General features: G+C 48.0%; 1 pseudogene; it reads right to left on the bottom strand.

The window, feature by feature from the left end:
* Positions 1 to 5,244, bottom strand: part of LOC103258764 — a 25,666-nt pseudogene extending 20,422 nt beyond the window's left edge.
* Between the last annotated feature and the right edge of the window lie 1,049 nt (positions 5,245 to 6,293).

Raw genomic sequence — 6,293 nt, forward strand, 5'->3', positions numbered from 1 at the left:
CTGGCCACCACAGCCTCGACCTGCTGGGCTCCGGCGATCCTTCCACCTCAACCTTCCAAGTAGCCGGAATTATAGGCATGCGCTATCATGCCCGGCTGATTTTTTGATTTATTGTAGAGATGAGGTCTCGCTGCCCAGGTGGGTCTCGAACCCGCGGGCTCAGGCAATCCACTCACCTCAGCCTCCCAAGGCACGGGATTACAGGCTGAGCCACCGAGCTTGGCTATTTTTTATTTTTTTTGAGTTGGAGTCTCACTCTGTCACCCAGACTGGAGTGCAGTGGCTGCTCCTGGCCACTGCAACCTCGACCAGCTGGGCTCCGGTGATCCTTCCGCCTCAGCCTTCCAAGTAGCTGGAACTACAGGCGTGTGCTACCACACCCGGCTAGTTTTTTGATTTATTGTAGAGATGAGGTCTCACCAAGTTGCCCAGGCGGGTCTCGAACCCGCGGGCTCAGACAATCCACTCACCTCAGCCTTCCAAGGCACGCGATTACAGGCTGAGCCACCAAGCCCGGCCAGAAGTCTCTTTAAACCAACTGGTCTGATTTGACCCTTTCTTACAGTGATCTTGCTTTTCTTCACACCTGAGTCCAGAAAGTATCATTCATCACTGATTTCTGAACACATAATTTGTATTTCTTAAGCAATTACATTTGAATGAGCTAGATATACACTACAGTCAAAAAGGTGGACAGACAATGCATGCTGTAATGGACACATGCTCCTCCCCAAGTGTCGCTTCCTTGGGGGGAATCAGCCTCTCTGGTTATTCCCAGATCATTTGGTTCTGGAGTGGCAAGATCCTCCCCTCAACTTCAGAGGTAAGGACATGACCCAGGCCTAGCTCATCAGATGACTCAACACCTCTGGGGGTAGCAGCTGGTTCAGAGAAGAACGTATAACTCAAACAAGACCCATCACAGTCCTCTCCTGGCTTTTGCAGGAGCTATGGGGAAAATATATTCTCTCTTGCTTCAGTGGTGAGTTCTACGGGTAGCACTGATTTGGGGCTGCTAGTGGCCATCTGGCTGCCGTGTGTGGACAGCCTGTCTGAGAATGAAGCAAAGCAGCAGGAGACAAAGTCAAGTAATAGAGACAATCTATGCCCTGATGTGTCATCTGAATTCATGTATCTAGTCTTCCCAAAGTTGGTATACCCTTTGCTGGAGATGTTTTGGAAAAAAAAAGATAGATACTTTTTAGTTGTCTTTCTGGGATAAGGTCCTTATACTATCACTATTTTTTTTAATTTTAATCAATTTTTTTTAATGATATTGTGGGGTATAGTTAAGGGTTAGGTATACAAATATGCTCCGTTCAGGCATCCTTGTTGATAAGAGGTGTCTCCCCGTACTACCACTATTTTATTCCCTCTCGCAAAATATGTTGGGAGAAAAGTTATGGAAATGGGTAAGAGTTGTCCAAAATTCCTCTTTTCTTCTTCGAAAACAAGGGTCTAAAAAAAAGGAAAGAAAAGAATCCATTTTTATCTCTAAATTGAAGCACAAGATTCCAGATCTCTTGAGAACAAGTATCAGGAGCCACTCTCATCCTCAAAACAGTGACTCAACTAAGGACTTGCTACAGAGGTAGGGATATTTGAAGTATGTCTCTGAATCTTTGGTAGCATCTTGGTAAACATTACTGTGCCCTCTCATACATTTTTCCTGGGGCCACTATCAAAATAGATGGACCAGGCAAGGTATGACCCAGTGACATGGCAGGAGGGGTCCGCCCCTTCACCAACTCCATTCCTCCCCATTCTCACTGCTCATGGGAAGGGAGTCTTTCACATAACAGGGCACCAAAATTAAGTTCTAAGGGTGACCAGAACCAATAAGGGATTATCTTGTAAAGGCTTTCTTGGAAGAATATAACAATTTACCCTCATTCTTCATCCTCCCAAGATGGAATCAGACCCAATCTCACAGGCCCTCATGATGAAGCCTGGATTCAGAGAGAAAAGCAGGGCTAGACAGAAAGAAGGAGGGAAATCAAAGGGAGCTATGAAAAAGAGTGAAAAATAAATCCCCAAGAACAAAATAGCATCATGAAGAAGCCAAGAGACTGAACAAAACATAGGAGAAGGGTGACAAGACCTGAGCACCTGAAGCCTTTCCTCGGAGCAGGCAGGTCTGTGAACAGGTGCTGGACTTTTCCTTTCAGAGAAACTTGGCCCCTGCCCAGGGGGGTATGGAGCTCCAGATGCAGCTGGCTCCCACACAGAGCACAGACCTGCCCGACTGACTCTGCTGTCAGTCTTGGCTCAAGGGTTCTTGCAGTCAAGATGCTTCCTTTATTGGTTAAATCCCTGGAACCTCAGCCTGCGGCTCTGTGCTAACAAGGCTGTTGACACCCTTGCTAGCACAGCTGTCTGCCAGATGCCTGTGGAAGGAGCCACATTCCATTTGCTAGAAGAATACATTCCATTTCTTTCTCAGTAAGCCTTTCTTCCTCTACGCTCATTGGACATAGAAACAGGGGCCGTTGTTCCCAATGCTCATTGTCATTGGACATTAATCATCATCACTATATTCACAAAGTTCTCTATGGTCCTTGGCTTGCTCAATACTCTGCCTCTTGAGAGAGTTGCTGTCTTATGTCAGGTTCCCTAGGAGCAGAGCCTGAGACAGGATTCAGGCCACATGATTTATTGAGGTATGGCTTCAGAAGAAAGAGAATGAAGGAAGTGGGAAGGGTAGGAAAGAAGGGTGTGGTTGCAGCTTTCTGTTCAGTCTCAGCCTGAGTCCATGGAATGACCCAGGATCATGAATAGCACCTAGGAATTGATCCTTCCTTGAGATAATAGGGCTGGTTTTGGATCCTCTTGGCTGAAAGCTGCAGGAGGGTACGGGGTGGGGTGTCTTCCCATCCACTGAGAGCAATTTTCTGGAGAAGGGGGCATCTGTGAGCCGTTGGAGCCCAATATAGCAGCTGGGAGTGGAGACTCTGATGTGGTGAAGGGATTTGGGCAGGGTACCAACAGCATCCACTTCAGCTATGTGCTAGTCAGCTTGGGCTGAGAGCACAACAGCACAGACTGGGTGACTTCAACAACAGAAACTGATTTTCTGACAGTTCTGGAAGCTAGAAGTCTAAGACGGAGCGAGCAGAGAGCTAGCACTCTGGTGTCTTTTCCTATGAGGGCACTAATCCCATCATGAGGACCCCACCTTCATGACCTTCAGCAAGTGGGGAGGACCAATTTAATCACCCCAAAGCCCTATCTCCAATATATCACCATATTGGGGGTTAGAGCTTCAACATATGAATTTTGGGGGCATATAATTCATTCCATAGCAGCTATCATTTTGTAAACAGGGGAAAGAGACGAGCGTCAACCAGATGTATTTAATGCAAGCTGTTTCCCCACCAGTCATTTTCCCTGTACGCAAGTTCATCCAGGAATCCCATTTGTTGATGGATGAGGAAGAGATGGGTGAAACCCTCAGCTAGCTGAACCAGGCCTCGGATCTCCCAACAGCTTCTCTTTCCTCTGTCTCAGCAGGCGCTGTTTCTTGATCTGGGAAAACTGGGCTGTGAATGTCTACAAGCCTCTGTCCCTGGTAAGTATTCTGTAGGTGACAGCTGAGGCGCCTGTGTGCACTCCTACCAGCTCAGGCTTTGAAGCTCGGGAGCAGAGCCATTAACATTCTCTTCAGCCCACAGACAGTTCTTTTCAGTCCTTGTTAGTCTCATTTTCTTCCCTCCTGACTTTTTCATCAAGAGCAGCAGCTTTCTTGTTCCTAGAATCTTTTCTTCTCTTCAAAGAGCTCTGGTCCCCAGGGATGCCTGTGGCCAAGAGACTTGCCAGACACTTCTGGAGTCCCAATGAAGAGGGGACCATGCCACCTGCTTTGCAGTTAAGAACCCAAGCACCCTCACTCCCTTCACAGATGACTTCAGGATTGAGCAAAGGGACGGCCAGGACAAGCTAGGAGCATGGGCTTCCCTTTGGTTTCCTGGGCCCTCTGCAATGATTAGGCTTTGGGTTATGGAGACTATCCTATTGAGTCCTCAAGTCCACCCCTACTTCTGAAATTGAAATATTTATTTTTATTTATTTATTTATTTATTTATTTAGAGTCAGGGTCTCCTTCTGTAACCCAGGCTGGAGTGCAGTGGCACGATCTTGTCTCATTGCAGCCTCTACCTCCTGGGCTCAGGTGATCCTTCCACTGCAACCTCCTGAGTAGCTGGGACTACAGGTGTGTACCACCACGCCCGGCTAATTTTTTAATATTTTAGTAGACACAAGGTCTCACTGTGTTGCTTAGCTGATCTCAAACTCCTGGGCTCAAGCAATCCTTCTGCCTCGGCCTCCCAAAGTGCTGGAATTACAGGCATGAACCACCATGCTCAGCCTTTAACCTGGAATATTTAGACAGAGGAAGTCAGAGGGGAAAATTGCAGGCCCTGCCCATCTTGCTTCTGAAGTAGAGAGGACTCCATTTCCCAGAAGGCCTCATGTTGGCTGGAGAGGGGCAGAAGAGAGTTGTCAGTGGGAATTCCATTCACGCCTGTATTGCATATCAAGCTGTGTGGTGGGTGCTTAGAAAGCAGAAAGAAGTAATCATAGGGAAGCTTAAATTTCTACTAGCCCCAAAGTAAATTTCCTAAACAGGTTACAGATTGTAGTAAAAGGGACTCAGTGCTTGCAATTCAGACAGAGAAGAGTGAGTTAGGCAGATGGTAATTCAGTATCATTGTCGAAACTGTCCTCTGAAGGCTGTCCTTTCTCGCCAAGAACCACTGGCTGATCCCTGTGTCCCCTCAAGGTTTCCCAGGAGTGAGGGAGTTGTGCCATATTCCTCCGCTGCCCAGGACTTGGTTCTGTCATCTCTACATCTTGCCATCTCCTATGCCCCCCAACTGTCTCAGGCATATGAGCACTCACTCCTCACAGTTGCTTCTGTGGTAATTCCAGAGAGGCACATGAAAACAACCTCCCCAGGATCGTATTTTACTAAACTCCTGTGCAGACAGGACAACAGTTATGGCAATGAGGCACAATCATTTTAATTCATTTCCCTGTCCCCCCTTGCCCCAGAGCCAGGCCCAGCGTCACCCTGCACACCAGTCCAGGTGGGTCCAGCATCACAGGGAAGGGCTGCTGCTCCATCTGCTGGCTTGTCAGCAGCTCCAGATCGGAGCCTTTGAATTCCTTGCAAGGCAGCCTCTGGCTCTGAACCAGAAGACCGGGATATCTTTTCATCATGATAAAGTAAAGATATTCAGCCATTTTGTCAAAAGTGATGACATCTAGCCCTCCCACCTTAAACCCACAGGCAGACATAAATACAGTTGGAAAACACAGAGCCAAGGGTTATTGATTTCTTTGATGGGAGTTGGGAAAGGCAGCCCAGCAGCCTCTGGCTCTGCTCTGTGAAAGCATTACTTTGGGCCAGTAATAGAGACCTGTGGCCAGGCACAGTGGCGGTGGCTCACACCTGTAATCCCAGTACTTTGGGAGGCTGAGGTGAGAATTGCTTAAGGCCGGGAGCTTGAGCCCGGCCTGGGCAACATAGTGAAGGAATTCATCTCTATAAAATCAAAAAAATTAGCAGAGCATGGTGTGTTGCATGCCTATAGTCCCAGCTACTCATAAGGCTGAGGCAGAAGAATCACCTGAGCCCAAGAGGTAGAGGTTGCGGTGAGCCATGATCGTGTCACTGCACTGCAGCCTGAGTGACAGAGTAAGACCCTGACTCAAAAATTAAAAAAAAATATAAATAAATAGGACCTATAATCCTAGCACTTTGGGAGGCCTAGGTAAGAGGAATGCCTGAGCCCATGAGTTCGAGATCAGCCCAGGCAACTTGGTGAGACCTCAGCTCTACAATAAGTCAAAAAATTAGCTGGGCGTGGTGGCGTGTCCGTGGTTCCAGCTACTTGGAAGGCTGAGGTGGAAGGATCGCCTGAGCCCAGCAGATCGAGGCTGGGGTGGCCGTGAGTGTGCCACTGTACTCCTGCCTGGGTGACAGAGTGAGACTCTAACTCAAAAAATAAAATAAAATAAAAAGTAATAATAAATAAAAACAGAGACCTGCATATAACAAGAAAACCACAGCTCCAGACCAAGGTAGGAGTGGTAGGGGTTAGGGCAGGATTTAGAAAAACACTGATGAGACGGGCTCAGTGGCTCAGCCTGTAATCCTGCGCCTTTGGGAGGGGGAGGTGAGTGGATTGCCTGAGCCCGCGGGTTCGAGACCCACCCGGGCAACTTGGCGAGACCTCATCTCTACAATAAATCAAAAATGAGCTGGGCGTGGTAGCGCACGCCTGTAGTTC

The sequence above is a fragment of the Carlito syrichta genome, unplaced genomic scaffold (genome assembly GCF_000164805.1).
Source record: "Carlito syrichta isolate Samal-C Ts95f unplaced genomic scaffold, Tarsius_syrichta-2.0.1 Scaffold302355, whole genome shotgun sequence".
NCBI classification, from domain to species: Eukaryota; Metazoa; Chordata; class Mammalia; order Primates; family Tarsiidae; genus Carlito; species Carlito syrichta.